At 40.9% G+C, this 14,385-nt stretch overlaps 1 long non-coding RNA gene across 1 annotated transcript; it reads left to right on the plus strand.

Annotated features, from left to right (window-relative positions):
• Positions 1 to 1,361: 1,361 nt before the first annotated feature.
• On the plus strand, positions 1,362 to 14,031 carry LOC117086305. Its single transcript, XR_004438270.1, has 3 exons — positions 1,362 to 1,376; positions 8,010 to 8,013; positions 13,923 to 14,031. It is a non-coding gene; the product is annotated as an uncharacterized LOC117086305 (long non-coding RNA).
• Positions 14,032 to 14,385: the final 354 nt, after the last annotated feature.

The following is a 14,385-nucleotide window of genomic DNA, read 5'->3' on the forward strand; positions in this document are numbered from 1 at the left end:
TCTTTAACTTCTATGATCCTCTAGTAAAATGAATGTATGATTTTAGGAAATTACAAAAACCAGTTGGGGCATTCCATCCTTGCTCTTTAGTGGTCCACAGAATGTTGGACCAACTACAGCATAAAAGTTTTACATTGGGGGGCAAGAATCCTGGTTGTCACTGGGGTCGTTATCGAAATCTCCCTGGATTAAATGGTCCCAATTTACTAATGCCCACTCTAAGGAGACGGGAAGGACAGAGGTACTTTTCTGAAGCAGAGAGCTGTTTTTGACTTGGCAAGTTCCCATAGGGTGTAACAAGGCAAGCATTAAATGCAATAGTTTGAGGAGAAGTTGACTTGGTTATGTTAATGACTAGATGGTCAGCAATAGAGCAAGGAAAGAAGAAAGAGTAATAGAATAAATGAAGGAGTTAAATTTTTCTTCGCTTTAGTTTGGTAGGGTTTCCCCCTGGGATATGGCACACGACTCTGGAGGGGGTGGTGCTTTCTTGACTCGGGTGTGATGAGTCCATCCCCTTTCCACTGTGTTAACAGCAGTCTCGGTGGTTAGCAGCATAAGGTAGGGTCTTTCCCAGGCTGGCTCGAATTTTCCTTCTTTCCACCCTTTGATGAGAATGTGACCTTCACGCTGGTGCTGGTTTACCGGAAATCCTAGGGGTGGTACATGTGCTAAACCAAGTTTATAATTTTTAAGAAATTGACCTTTTGTTTTAAATGTGGGGACATCAGCAGTGGACTTTATAGTCATTGATGCCTTTTTACTGAATAATTTCCTTTAGCACCTATTTTTATTAGTTTTTAGACCAAAGAAATCCAAGCACCATTTTATATTTTACAGTGCTTTCTGTATGATTTTTATACCAGATAAGCTAAATTTCACCTTTATATTAGTGTGTTATTAATGTTAAACTTCGTTTTAATAATCTTATAGACATATTTATTCAATTTTTAACGTCGGACCATAAAGTAAGATTTTTACAGACCTTTTTAACCTTTTATAATTTTTGTTAAAGAGCAGGTTCGTGCTTGGGAGGCTGAGGCAGGAGAATGGCGTAAACGCGGGAGGCGGAGCTTGCAGTGAGCTGAGATCCGGCCACTGCACTCCAGCACGGGCGACAGAGCGAGACTCCGTCTCAAAAAATAAAAAATAAAAAAAATAAAAAAAGAGCAGGTTAGTGCTTTAAGAAAAACGCATTGTGTTTTTATTTTAATGTTCAGTTCACAGAAAAACTGGATGATACCCCTTTAGCCAATATGTTTACACACAGAATTTCCTTTACAATTAATGTTTTAAAACTTGCTTAAACTCCATCCTGGCTAACACGGTGAAACCCCATCTCTACTAAAAATACAAAAAAAAAAAATTAGCCAGGTGTGGTGGCAGGTGCCTGTAGTCCCAGCTATTCGGGAGGCTGAGGCAGGAGAATGGCTTGAATCCAGGACACAGAGCTTGCAGTGAGCCAAGATCCCACCACTGCACTCTAGCCTGAGTGACAGAGCAAGACTCCTTAAAAGAAACAAAACAAAACAAAACTTGCTTAAACCTTCAAAACAAAATTTTTTTTTTTACGTTTTAATGTAGGTAAAAATCCACATTGTTATGCTTCCTTATAATCCTTTTACCAAAGGTATGTTTTACTTTCCTTATACACCTTGCACATAAGCTGTTTCTTCAATAGTTTTACATTCAGGAGACCTGATTACTTTTAAAGCATACAACATTTCTTGCATAAATTTTTTTTTATAAGTTTTTTTCACGACTTTCGCAGACAATTCCTCCACATGCCTCAACTTCCTTATTACAAACATTTCTTTCTTTAAACAACCAGTTAATTTATTTCAGAACAAGAATTTACCATATAACATTCTTTTTACATAAATTCTGCCCCCACTTTTTTTTCATTTTTTCGAAGATGATAATCATTCTTTTCCAAAGCAAACTTCCTTTATGTCTGTGGACTAGACTGTCTAAGGCCATAAGATTAGAAGTTAGTATAATACATGTTACACTGTTAACTTTAGCAAACTTTACTTTTGTTAAAAACCTTGTAAGTTTGGGATTTCAATTATCCTTTGCTATTAATAAGACCTTGATTAGTTCAAATTAACTTAGAATTGGTATAGATGGCTTTTCCCCCCCACCCTTTCAGTTACCCAAGAGGAACCATCTATTGTCCTGTCCTGAAGGGAGTTTCTCCTAGGTCTGGTCAGACCTTTGTATGGTAATTAAGATTTAGATCCCCTGTTAAGAAACCTGCTGGGTTAAGGGAATTTTCAGTGGTTAATGTTAAATCATCTTTGTTTTTTTGTTTTTTTTGTTTTTAACAGAATAACCCTATATTTTAAGATTTTTAAGTTAGTAAGCTACCTTTTTGACTTTTTTGTTTGTTTGTCTTTGTTTTTTACTTAGGATGCTTTAGAACTGCTGAGGTGTGTTCACAATGAGGGTTCTCTAAAAGTTATTTTTCTGTTTTCTTCTGTTAGCAAAGCAGTTGCTGCTATAGATTGAATGCACTTGGGCCATCCACAGGTTACTGGGTTAAGGATTTTTGATAGGAGGGCTATTGGTTATCAGTGACCTCAGTGCTTTTGGAATACACCGTTATTTACACTGACAACAAAGTGGTATTTGGGTGTTACGGGGTTACGGAGAATACCTTCAGTTATCAATTACGGGTTTTAAATTTACCTTGGCTTTCAAAGGAATAGAGTACACTGTTTTTTTTCCTTTTTCTTTTCTTTTTTTTTTTTTTTTTGAGACGGAGTCTTGCTCTTTCCCCCGGACTGGAGTGCAGTGGCCAGATCTCAGCTCACTGCAAGCTCCGCCTCCCGGGTTTTACGCCATTCTCCTGCCTCAGCCTCCGGAGTAGCTGGGACTACAGGCGCCCGCCACCTGCCCGGCTAGGTTTTTTTTTTGTATTTTTAGTAGAGACGGGGTTTCACCGTGTTAGCCAGGATGGTCTCGATCTCCTGACCTCGTGATCCGCCCGTCTTGGCCTCCCAAAGTGCTGGGATTACAGGCTTGAGCCACCGCGCCCGGCCATGTTTTTTTTTCTTAACTTGTGTATCTCTCTCTTGCTTTCTTTCTTTCTCTCTTTGACTTTCGGTCTCTCTTTTTGAATTTCCTTGTGACTCTGTCTCTTCTCTCTCTGCGTCTCTCTTTCTCTCTCTCTCTTTTTTTTTTTTGTGAGGCAGAGTCTTGTTCTGTCGCCCAGGCTGGAGTGCAGTGGCGTGATCTCGGCTCACTACAACCACCGCCTTCCAGGTTCAAGCAATTCTCCCACCTCAGCCTCCCAAGGAGCTGGGATTATAGGCACTTGCCATCACGCACAGCTAATTTTTGTATTTTTAATAAAGACGTGGTTTCACCATGTAGGCCAGGCTGGTCTCAAACTCCCGACCTCAGGTGATCTGCCCACCTCGGCCTCCCAAAATGCTAGGATTACAGCTGTGAGTCACCACATCTGGATTCTCTCTCTCTTTCTCGCTCCTTGATTCCCTTTTTGTCTCTCTGTCTCTTCCTCTCTGTCTCTTCTTCTCTCTCTTTGCCTCTTTTCCTCTCTCTTTCCTCTCTCTCTCTGCTGGTCCTTCCTTGCCTCTGCCAGCCATGTATGCTGCTATTCTTTCAAGCGGGGGTGGGGGGGGGATCTAAAACCAGCTGTAACCAAGTGTCTATGTACAGGAACTGGTCTACATGCCCTGGCTTACAGGTTACCTTGTGTCATACCTTTGAAACAAGATACCTGTCCAGGCTTCCTTCTGATGGCCAACCCACCTCTAATGCTGGCCAGTCTATTTCACACAAAGTTCTAAGTTTTCCTGATGTCATGGTAACACTGTAATCTCCCTTAAATTCTTTCTTCAAATTTTCAACATAGTTCCTAGTGGGGTGGGCTTACTTTGTGACTGACCCATGCTTCCTTGAGACAAAACACCACACTAACACCACATACATGCCACAAAACAAAGAACGGGTAAAAAGGGCACACACACACACTTTTACAGTTTACACCAAACCAGAATCAAAACCCAAATCAGAGTATCAAGAAATCCAAACCAGGTCAACACCAAAACCAAAGTATCAAGCAATCCAAGTCAAGTCAAAAACAAAAACCAAAGTGTCGGTATAGGCACACCGTGGGTGATCAGGCCACGCTTCCACTCAAATGGAGTGGGCAAGTTCCAAAGGCCAGACTTACCAAGTTTCAGATGTCTGGACTCCAAGTGTCAACTCCTTCCCAGTTTTCAGGAACTGTGTTGATCCTCACGGGGGCCTGCCATACTCTGCTCTGGCGAGGCGTCCTACCGGGGCAATTGCCTACCTGGGAGCACTCTTTGGATCCACATCCCTCAGGCTGGTCAGAGTCCCCTGCAAGGATGCTCCACAAGGCAGGCCTAAGTTGCCTAAGGGGCTGCCTCCACCGTCCGCCAATCACCTCGCTTCCCAGTCAGGGAACCAAGAATTGTAGCAGGATGAGCCATAGACAAAACTCAGACGCCAGGTTAAATTAGGAAGGAACTTTGTTCAGCCGGGAATTTCAGCAGACTTGCGTCTCAAAAGCTGAGCTCCCTGAATGAGAAATTCCTGTCCCTTTTAAGGGCTTAAACTCTAAGGGGTTCCGTGTGAGAGGGCTGTGATTGATTGAGCAAGCAGGGAGTACGTGACTGGGGGCTGCATGCATTCGTAATCGTAATCGGAAGGGAACAGAACAGGACAGGGATTTTCACAATGCTTTTCCATACAATGTCTGGAATCTACAGATAACATAACCGGTTAGGTCAGGGGTTGATCTTTAACTACCAGGCCTAGGGTGTGGCACCAGCAGTGCTGGGCTGTCTGCCTGTGGATTTCATTTCCGCCTTTTAGTTTTTACTTCTTTTTTTGGATGTAGAAATTGGGGATAAGACAATAGGAGGGGTGGTCTCCTCTGTTAGTATCATGTTTCCTTGATTTTTCTTTTCTTGCTTCTTTTTTTTTTTTTTTTTTTTTTTTTTTGAGACAGAGTCTTGCTCTGTCGCCCAGGCTAGAGTGCAGTGGTGCAATCTCGGCTCACTGCAAGCTCTACCCCCAGGTCCACGCCATTCTCCTGCCTCAACCTCCTGAGTAGCTGGGACTACAGGTGCCCACCACCACGCCCAGCTAATTTTTTGCATTTTCAGTAGAGACAGGGTTTCACCGTGTTAGCCAGGATAGTCTCGATCTCCTGACCTTGTGATCTGCCCACCTTGGCCTTCCAAAGTGCTGGGATTACAGGTGTTAACCACTGCGCCCAGCCCTTGATTTTTCAATTACATTAGGATCTTGCATTGTTGTTTTTGTTAGTTTTGTTTTTGTTTTTCATTTGAAGACGCAATCATCCTCTCCAGTCTCTGTTGACTAACTTTGGGAGAGAAATACCTGCACTATTAGGCCTGAATAGGGATTCTGAGGTTTTCTCAGTCCTTTCCTATTAATGGGTCTGGTTCACACTTCTTGTTACCACTTGCGGAGGCGGAGATTCCTAAGATTGTATTCCTTCTCTTGATCTTTTTTTTAAGGCTGTTCTCTGAAATGGTCGTTTATGTGCCTTGTCCCAATCTCACAGAGTTAGGATGGCTTTCTGCACATGGTCATGAGCCATCTGCAGAGGCTTGTACTTGCATTTGTGGTGAGATGCATAAGGACCATGGGGTGGAGAAGGGTGGGACATGCAAAGCATTTAGGGTGCCTGTGAGCAAGCTGAGGGATTCTGTAAACAAAGCATTTCCAGTAACCCATAGGAGGGCTTCCTGATGGAACCTGCCAAGCAAGGGAGCTGGTAAGATCCATGGCCCTTTATTGAGTTCTGAGCCCTGGTTAATGCGAATCCCCAGCTCTCTTCCTTGCTCCCAACTTTCTGAACTTTTTGGCTGTGCCAGTCACCTCAGTATTCTGTGTAAGGTAAGAAAGAGGTGGACCTCTCAAGTAGCACTCTTCATGACTGGATAAGTCAGGTACTTGCTTGCTATGCATTCACTTTCCCCTATAGGAGAAATTGCAGGCTGAAGGAGTCTCTCTTGACACGAAACTGTGCTACCTTGGGGGAAAGGTAACACGGTTAAAGTGAAATTGTTCTTCTTACCCTCTTCAATGCATCTATTATCAGACTTTTTGCTCCACAGTGTACTAGAACTTGTCTGCTGGACTCTCAGACTCCCACAAAGGTACTGTCATCTAGGGGTAGTTGTCAAAATCAATGCTTCTGTGTGAAGATGATGGCAGAAAACCCCTATCCTGGTATGTTGAATGAATTCAATCCTTTCAAAGCTTGCCTTTACGCTTTGTCAGTTGGATCCAGACCAATCTTTAGCCTAGGGCTAGTTCTGGCTATTGCTTTACCTGATCCATTCTGGTGATCTTCCCCACACTTCATGTAATTTTCCCATACATGTTGCTATGGACTGAATGCTTGTGTCCCCCTCAAAATTCATACAGTGAAAACTTAAACCTTAATGTAATGGTATTCGTTGATAAGGCCTTTGGGAAGTAATTAGGGTTAGATTAGTTCGTGAGAGTGGGGCCTTAACCTTAAATTAACGCCCTTATAAAAAGAGGAGGAATTGTTACTTCTGCCTCTCTATATGCAAATAACAAGGAAGAGGACATCACCAGGAAGAGGGTCCTCATCAAGATCCTGACCATGCCAGCACCCTGATCTCAAACTGCCAGCCTCCAGAATTGTGGGAAATAAGTGTTTGTTGTTTAAGCCTCCCCGTGTATATTCCAGCAGGCCAAGCTGACTAAGGCACACATAAACTGATTGATACTAAGCTAAACTCTGAAGGGGAGCCCTCTGCAGATCTTCAGGGTCCTCCCGATGTGGCTCATTACTCTTTGGCCCTGCCCCACAAATCCTAGCTCCTTTGACCCCTTCAGACTCTGCACTCTGGGTGCTCGTTCCATGAGATACAGCTGAGAAATTCTCTCCTGGCAGTAAGCTGGCAACATTAGAGTTCCCCTTATTTTATTTTCCTTCTCTATGTTGTCCTTTGTCCAATGCCTGAAAATTGTTATTTTGTGTATTTTGTCTAGTAATATGGTTTTTAGGGAGGAGGCTGAATCTGGGCTCTGTTGCTTCCTCATAGCCAGGAGCAGATGTCTTATAACATCTTAGTAAAGTTTGTCTACATTATAGACTCTCAGGATATGCTTCAATATCTGGTAGGGAAAGTCTTCCCTCATTTTTCTTATTATTTCAAAATTTTCTTGGCCACCTGAGTCCATTTCTCTTTTCCATGATTGTCTAGCCAGCTTACTAAATTTCCTTAAAAAGTCCTGTTAGGATTTGGATTGAAATTGAATTAAATTATTTACTAACATGAAACATGACTGATAGTCCTACGTTTTCATATACCTTGTCCTTGGATGAGAAAAGTTAGCACACACACACACAAAAAAACAAAGGTCAAGATGGGCGGATAGCCTGAGGTCAGGTGTTCGAGACCAGCCTGGCCAACATGGTGAAACCCCATTTCTACTAATAATACCAGACGTGGTGGCGGGCACCTGTAATCCCAGCTACTCGGGAGGCTGAGGCAGGAGAATCACTTGAAACTGGGAGGCAGGTGGAGGTTGCAGTAAGCAGAGATGGTGCCACTGCACTCTAGCCTAGGCAAAAGAATGAGACTCTGTCTCAAAAAATAAAATAAAATAAATAAAATGAAACTGAAGAGCCAACTCAGGACATGCTGGCTAATTGAAGACCGAGAAGGAGCTGAAAGAGATGGCAACTCCACTGGATGAAAACATCAAAATTCAAAAGAGCAAGGAGGGAGAGTGGTCTCTGGGATTGTTTGTTAAATGAGAATACGAGAAGCAGAGAAGCATATACTGTTTTCTACCATTTAATTAAGAAAGAAGAGATACACATACAAATACATGCTACGTATGTATATACATGTGCATAAATCTATATCTACCTATATTTAAAAATGGAAGTCCTGGCACGGTGGCTCATGCCTGTAATCCCAGCACTTTGGGAGGCCGAGGCGGGTAGATCATGAGGTCAGGAGTTCGAGACCAGCCTGGCCAACATAGTGAAACCTCATCTCTACTAAAAATCAAAAATTAGCCGGGCATGGTGGCATGCGCCTGTAGTCCCAGCTACTCAGGAGGCTGAGGCAGGAGAATCACTTGAACCCTGGAAGCGGAGGTTGTGGTGGGCTGAGATGGTGCCACTGCACTCCAACCTGGGCAACAGAGGGAGATTCCATCTCAAAATAAATAAATAAATAAAACTGGAAAGTAATTACAGAAGCAGCTTTGAATGACTTTATTGGGAAGTAACAGAGACAGAAGCTGGACTTTTCTGGATATATCTTGCTTATAGATTACCCTTTAAGACCATATATATATTACAAAATCATATAACAAAGTTATTATTATTATTACTTTGTAGAGACAGGGTCTCACCATGTTGCCTAGGCTAGTCTCAAACTCTTGAGCTCAAGTGATCCTCCTGCCTCAGCCTCCCAAAGTGCTGGGATTACAGAGGTACCATGCCTGGCCAGCAAAATTAAATTTTAAAAAAGCAATCCCTTAAAATGGAAAGTAAAATAAAGCAAATGAACCCAACACAACTGGAATTAGGTTGGTGGCACAGTCACACAGAGAGAACCTATTTAGAGCAACTTGAAAGCACAGTAATTTGATAGCCCATCCCTAGTGGGATACTCCCTAAGGGCAAAAAGAATTGCAAAAAATATCTTAAGCTGCTCAAAAATCTCATGTTTCAGAACTAGTATGAAAATCATTATTTTGAGACTGTAGTGTACACAAAGAGGTTTAAAGTAAACAAGTCATTCTGCAATTTTTCAGTGTGGGAGAAAAGATATCGATGGGTTAGACAAAAACCCTGTAGTCGAACTGCAACTATTAGTATAAAGTCACAACATACGTAATCTTATAAACAAATACCATTTTCTACTCTGTCTACTGAAAAAACTCAGAAACAATAACTAAGCCCATAACGCCAAATGCATAAATGGTGTTCCCAAATACCATTTTCCCTGGAAGACAGCAGGGCCCCTTGCATTACAGCCTTGACAGGTCTAGGGCAGGAAACACACAGCCTACCATAAGTACCTGAGCTTTCTTTTCTCTGGTTTGACCCCAGAGGTCCCAGGGATGTGTCCAAAGAGTCCAAGATCCAATCTGAAGAAGTTCTGTCCCATAGGCCAATGAAACAAAAAATAATAGCTACCATAGACAAAAAACAAATACGTATGTTGATATCCACTAGTTTATAATGAAACACACCAACAAAATAAAACACAGTAGTCCCTGTTATAGGATTCTGGGAAACCAACTCATCTGAAATTAGTTCCTTATCTTATTTCCCTGCATAACCTGCACCTCTAGGTACCAGATGGTTGAAGAGGACATTGCACCATTGTGGAAGAAACTTCTAAAGCTGCTTCAGTTAACAATGAGAAGGAATGATGGAGTCAAAATATCACCACTGTGCAAGTCCTAACAAATCAGTGGATATAGGTGTGCTAAACAACAAAGAGAGACAATCAGACTTCCCATGTCACCTTCTATGACAAATATTGGCCTGAAAATTGAACCTGAGTCTGATCAAAGTGCTAGATCTAACCACCAACATTCAGGAACTACAGGAGACAGAAGAATACATTAAATGACACCATAGAGGTACACTTATCAAAATTTGGGTTAGGAAAATGCTGCTGGACAACCTATTTTCTTTGGTAAATTGCAAGAAAACGTATAACAAAGGAGATGTCAACAGATTAAAAAAGATTTAAACACCTATCACTACCAGCTGCAATTTATGGCCTATTTAGAGCCTAAGTCTAAAAAATAAATTAAACAATCCTGAGACAATTGGAGAAATTTAAGCAGTGACTATATATAAATTATTGCTAATTTTTAAGATATAATAAATGGGAAAGAAAAAGAAAGAAAGAAAGAAAGACTAAAACTTTTACAAATTAAAAAACTAATAATATTCCCCTAAATAAATATAGCAAAATTCTTCCCTTTTTAGGGGGCTGAATGAGTTGGATAAAACTATTTTAAAAGCCACATGGAAATGTAAGTGCCTGAATAACAAAGAAAGTATGCAGAAGATAAATAATGAGAGACTTGCCTTCAACTGAAAGCCACTGTAATAAAAATCACTGCAATACAATCAACATGGTATTGGCATAAGAGCAGACAAATCAGTGGAACAGAAGAGTGGATCCAAAAATAGATCTCAGTATATATCATAATTTAATATGTGACAAAGGTAGTATTTCAATTGTGTGGGAAAGAATGGCTTGCTTAATAAGTATTGCCGCCATAACTGCCTATTCATCTGGAACAAAATGAACTTGTATCTCAATTTCACAACAAATCCAAAAGTAAATTCCAAATGGATTAAAAACATAAATGTAAACAACAAGTTAAAAAAAAAATTAAGTGACTGCATGCAAATCTAGGGGACAGAGAACATCTTTTAAACTAAAACCAGAAACCTGGAAAGTATAAAAGATAGACTTATTTGATTACATGAAAATTTCAAACCTTTATATGGTGAAAGGTACCCAAACAAAGTCGAGAGTCAAAAGGCATTTAGAAAAATATATACAATGTAGATAACAGATATTGGGTTAATATTTCTTATATATAATGAATTCTTACAAATTGATAAGAAAAAGATAAACCATTCCAATTTTTATAAAGGGCAATAAGTATGAAAAAGGAAATAAACCAAATAGCAAATCCAAATGGCTGGCAAACATATGAAAAGGTACCCAACTCAGTGACAGCCAGGGAATTGCAATAAAATAATAATGAGATATGACTCTATATGCAACAGATTGGCAGAAGTTAGAAAGAATGATATTATCTATTGCATTCTCATGCATTACTTGTGAAAATGCGAATTGTCGCATTTTGAGAAAAACAAAAGCCAAGCAGAATCCATTAAAATAAAGAATCCTCATACACTTTAACCCAATGATTGCACTCCTGAGATTCTAGTAGTAAAAATAAAATAATCAATATGGAGAGCTATACATAAAGTTGTTTACTGCAGAATTATAGTAACAAAAACCTAAAAACAAAGTGAATATACATCCATAAGGGAATGGCTGAACAAAAAATGTGTGTGTATTTGCATCATAAAATACTATGCAGTTGCCGGGCATGGTGGCTAATGCTTGGAAACCCAGCTCTTTGGGAGGCTGAGACGGGTGGATCATTTGAGCCCAGGAGTTCAAAACCAGCCTGGGCAACATAGCAAGACCTTGTCTCTACCAAAAATACAAAGATTAGCTAGGCATGGTGGTGCACGCTTATAGTTCCAGCTACTCGGGAGGCTGAGGTGGGAGGATCACTTGAGCCCAGGAGGTTGGGGCTGCAGAGAGCCATGAACATATCATTGCACTCCAGCCTGGGTAACTGAGTAAGACCCTGTCTCAAAAAAAAAAAAAAAAAAAGTACTATGCAGTTACCAAGAAGAAAGAATTAGAGCTACTGCATGTGAGTTAGAAGGATCACTACAAGGTGTCAAGTGAGAAAGATGGGGATGCTTTCTCGAAATGTATTGTTAAGCAGTTTTGTTGTTGCATGAATATCATAGAGTGTACCTACATAAACCTAGGTGGTAGAGGCTCCTACTGCACACTTGGACTATATGGTATGGTCTGTTGCTCCTAGGCTTCAAACTTGTATAACATGTTGTTGTACTGAAAACTGTAGACAATTGTAACACAGTTGCATACCTAAACATACAAAACGTACAGCAAAAATATGGTATTATAATTCTTTGTTTCTTTGGGGCCACTGTGGTATATGTGGTTTGTCATTGACCAAAATGTGGTTATGCAGCACATGACTGTGTGTGGATGTGTGTGTGTGTGTGTGTGTAAACATATATATTTGTACACAAGCTTCTATTTGTTTATAATTACATGAGTTTGGGAAAAAAGTTTGGAATGCTCTACATTGGGTTGTTAACACGAATTTTGTCGAGTTGGGTGTGAGGGTGTGAGATTTGGGTAGAATCTGAAAGGAGAAGAGGAGAAGAAAAAGTGGATCTAATGTTTTTTAGCTACCACAATGATATTCTGTTAATATCTATACATATTAATATGTATATGAATACATTATATGCATATATACCTAAAATATAATACACACGTATAATGTGTGTGTATATATATGCTACAATATATATGAGAAGAGAAAAAGCTAGAGTTGAATCCATATCTACATATTTGTAGAGATGCATATCATATGGTGATAAATTTTAAAGAGCTGGTAATGTGTAAGTATGATTCTATTTTGTCAAAGCAAACACATACAAACAAACTTCTATAGTTGTGGTCTCCGTAAATGTTTGTAATATTGAATGAGCTATGAAAAAAGGTATGAAGGAATAAATGCCAGGATGTTAACATGTGTTAACTCAAAGGGGATTGCGTTGAGGATGAAATGGTGATTAACTTTTTCTTTGCACTTCATTGTACCATTTTACTTCTTCAATAAGCCTATATTGCTTTGTAATTTGAGAAAAAAAAAGGAAAAAAATACACACATTCCATTTAAGGATGTGATATCTTTCAATATGTATTCAGGTCTTCCTTTTTTCCTTAAAAGTTCATTTATCTTTCTTTTTGTTTTTCTTTCTTTCTCTCTTTCTTTCTTTCTTTCTTTTTTTTTTCTTTTTGATATGGAGTCTTGCTCTGTCACCCAGGCTGGAGTGCAATGGTTCGATCTCGGCTCACTGCAACCTCTGCCTCTGGGGTTCAAGTGATTCTCCTGCCTCAGTCTCCCTAGTAGCTGGGACTACAGGTGTGTGCCACTACGCCCAGCTAATTTTTTGTATTTTTAGTAGAGACAGGGTTTCACTGTGTTGGCCAGGATGGTCTCGATCTCCTGACCTCGTGATCCGCCCACCTTGGCCTCCCAAAGTGCTGGGATTACAGGTGTGAGCCACCGTGCCTGGCCTGTTGTTTCTTCATCGGTTACCAGTGTTTGAGGTTTATCACATCTTTTTTGACATCTGTTGAGATGATCGTCTGATTTTTCTCTTTCAATCAATTAATGTGACTTTTCTCTTTCTTATCTATATTCTCCCATGTGATAATCTCACCTCGTCTCATGGCTTTGAACAAGATACATACACCAACGATTCCCAAACATGTATCTCCAGCCCAGACCTCTCTTCCCAACTCCAGACTCTGGGTAACTGGCTACTGCCATCTCTGCTTGAATTGAGAATTGAGTCCAATTGACATCTTGGACTCAACAGGTCCAAAACGGAACTCTTGACCACGTTCCTCCATCCCAGATCCCACTAAACCTTACATGACGTTGGGGGAAAAGCTTATGCAGGAATCTGCAACTGCCCTATCTTAGTTGAGGGCACTTAATCCAACTAGTTGCTCAGGCCAGAAAACATGGATCATCTGTGACTTTCCTCCTCTCACACCCTATACTCTATGCATCAGGGAAATCCTGCTCCTTCTACCTTCAAAATATATTCAGAAGGGACAGCTTTAATCATCTCGACTGCTTCCATCATGGTCACCATCTATCCTCTCTTGCCTAGATTACTGAGCTCCGTGGCTCTATTCTCACCCCTCCTAAAGTCATTCTCAACAAGGCACCAAGAATCAAGCCCTTTCATAGATATATTAGATCATATCCCTCCTTTACTCAAAGCCCTGCATTTCCCTGCTTCTCCCTACACACCTCTCCTGCCACTGCCCCATTTTATTTAGAGTAAAAACCAGCGTCCTAGTCCAGGTGCAATGGCTCATGCCTGTAATCGCAACACTTTGAGAGGTCGAGGCAGGCAGATCACCTGAGGTCGGGAGTTCAAGACCAGCCTGACCAATATGGAGAAACCCCGTCTCTACTAAAAACACCAAATTAGCTGTATGTAGTGGCACATGCCTTAATCCCAGCTGCTCGGGAGGCTGACGCAGGAGAATCGCTTGAACCCGGGAGGCAGAGGTTGCAGTGGGCCGAGATGGAATCATTGCACTCCACCTCATCTCCTTCCACTCTTCTTCTAACTTACTCTCCCACAACCATTCTGGCTTCCCTGAAGTCCCTTGAACATGCCGGGCATACTCCATCCCATCCTGGTGTTTTCACACTCACTGTTCTTTCTGCTTAGAATACCCTTTCTCTTAAAATCTGTGTGGCTAACTCTCTCCTTCTCAACAGGGCCTATCCTGACTACCTTGTTCAATATCCTCCCCCCTTCCCTGATACAACAAATCTCCTTGCCCTGACCCACTTTACCATTTTCCATGGCACTCACATCCCTTTCTGGCATACAGAGGTGTTTATTATATTAACTTTATCTTCTGCTTTCTGTCTTATCTCATTAGGGCATCAGCT

The sequence above is a fragment of the Trachypithecus francoisi genome, unplaced genomic scaffold (genome assembly GCF_009764315.1).
Source record: "Trachypithecus francoisi isolate TF-2019V2 unplaced genomic scaffold, Tfra_2.0 Lachesis_group1, whole genome shotgun sequence".
NCBI classification, from domain to species: Eukaryota; Metazoa; Chordata; class Mammalia; order Primates; family Cercopithecidae; genus Trachypithecus; species Trachypithecus francoisi.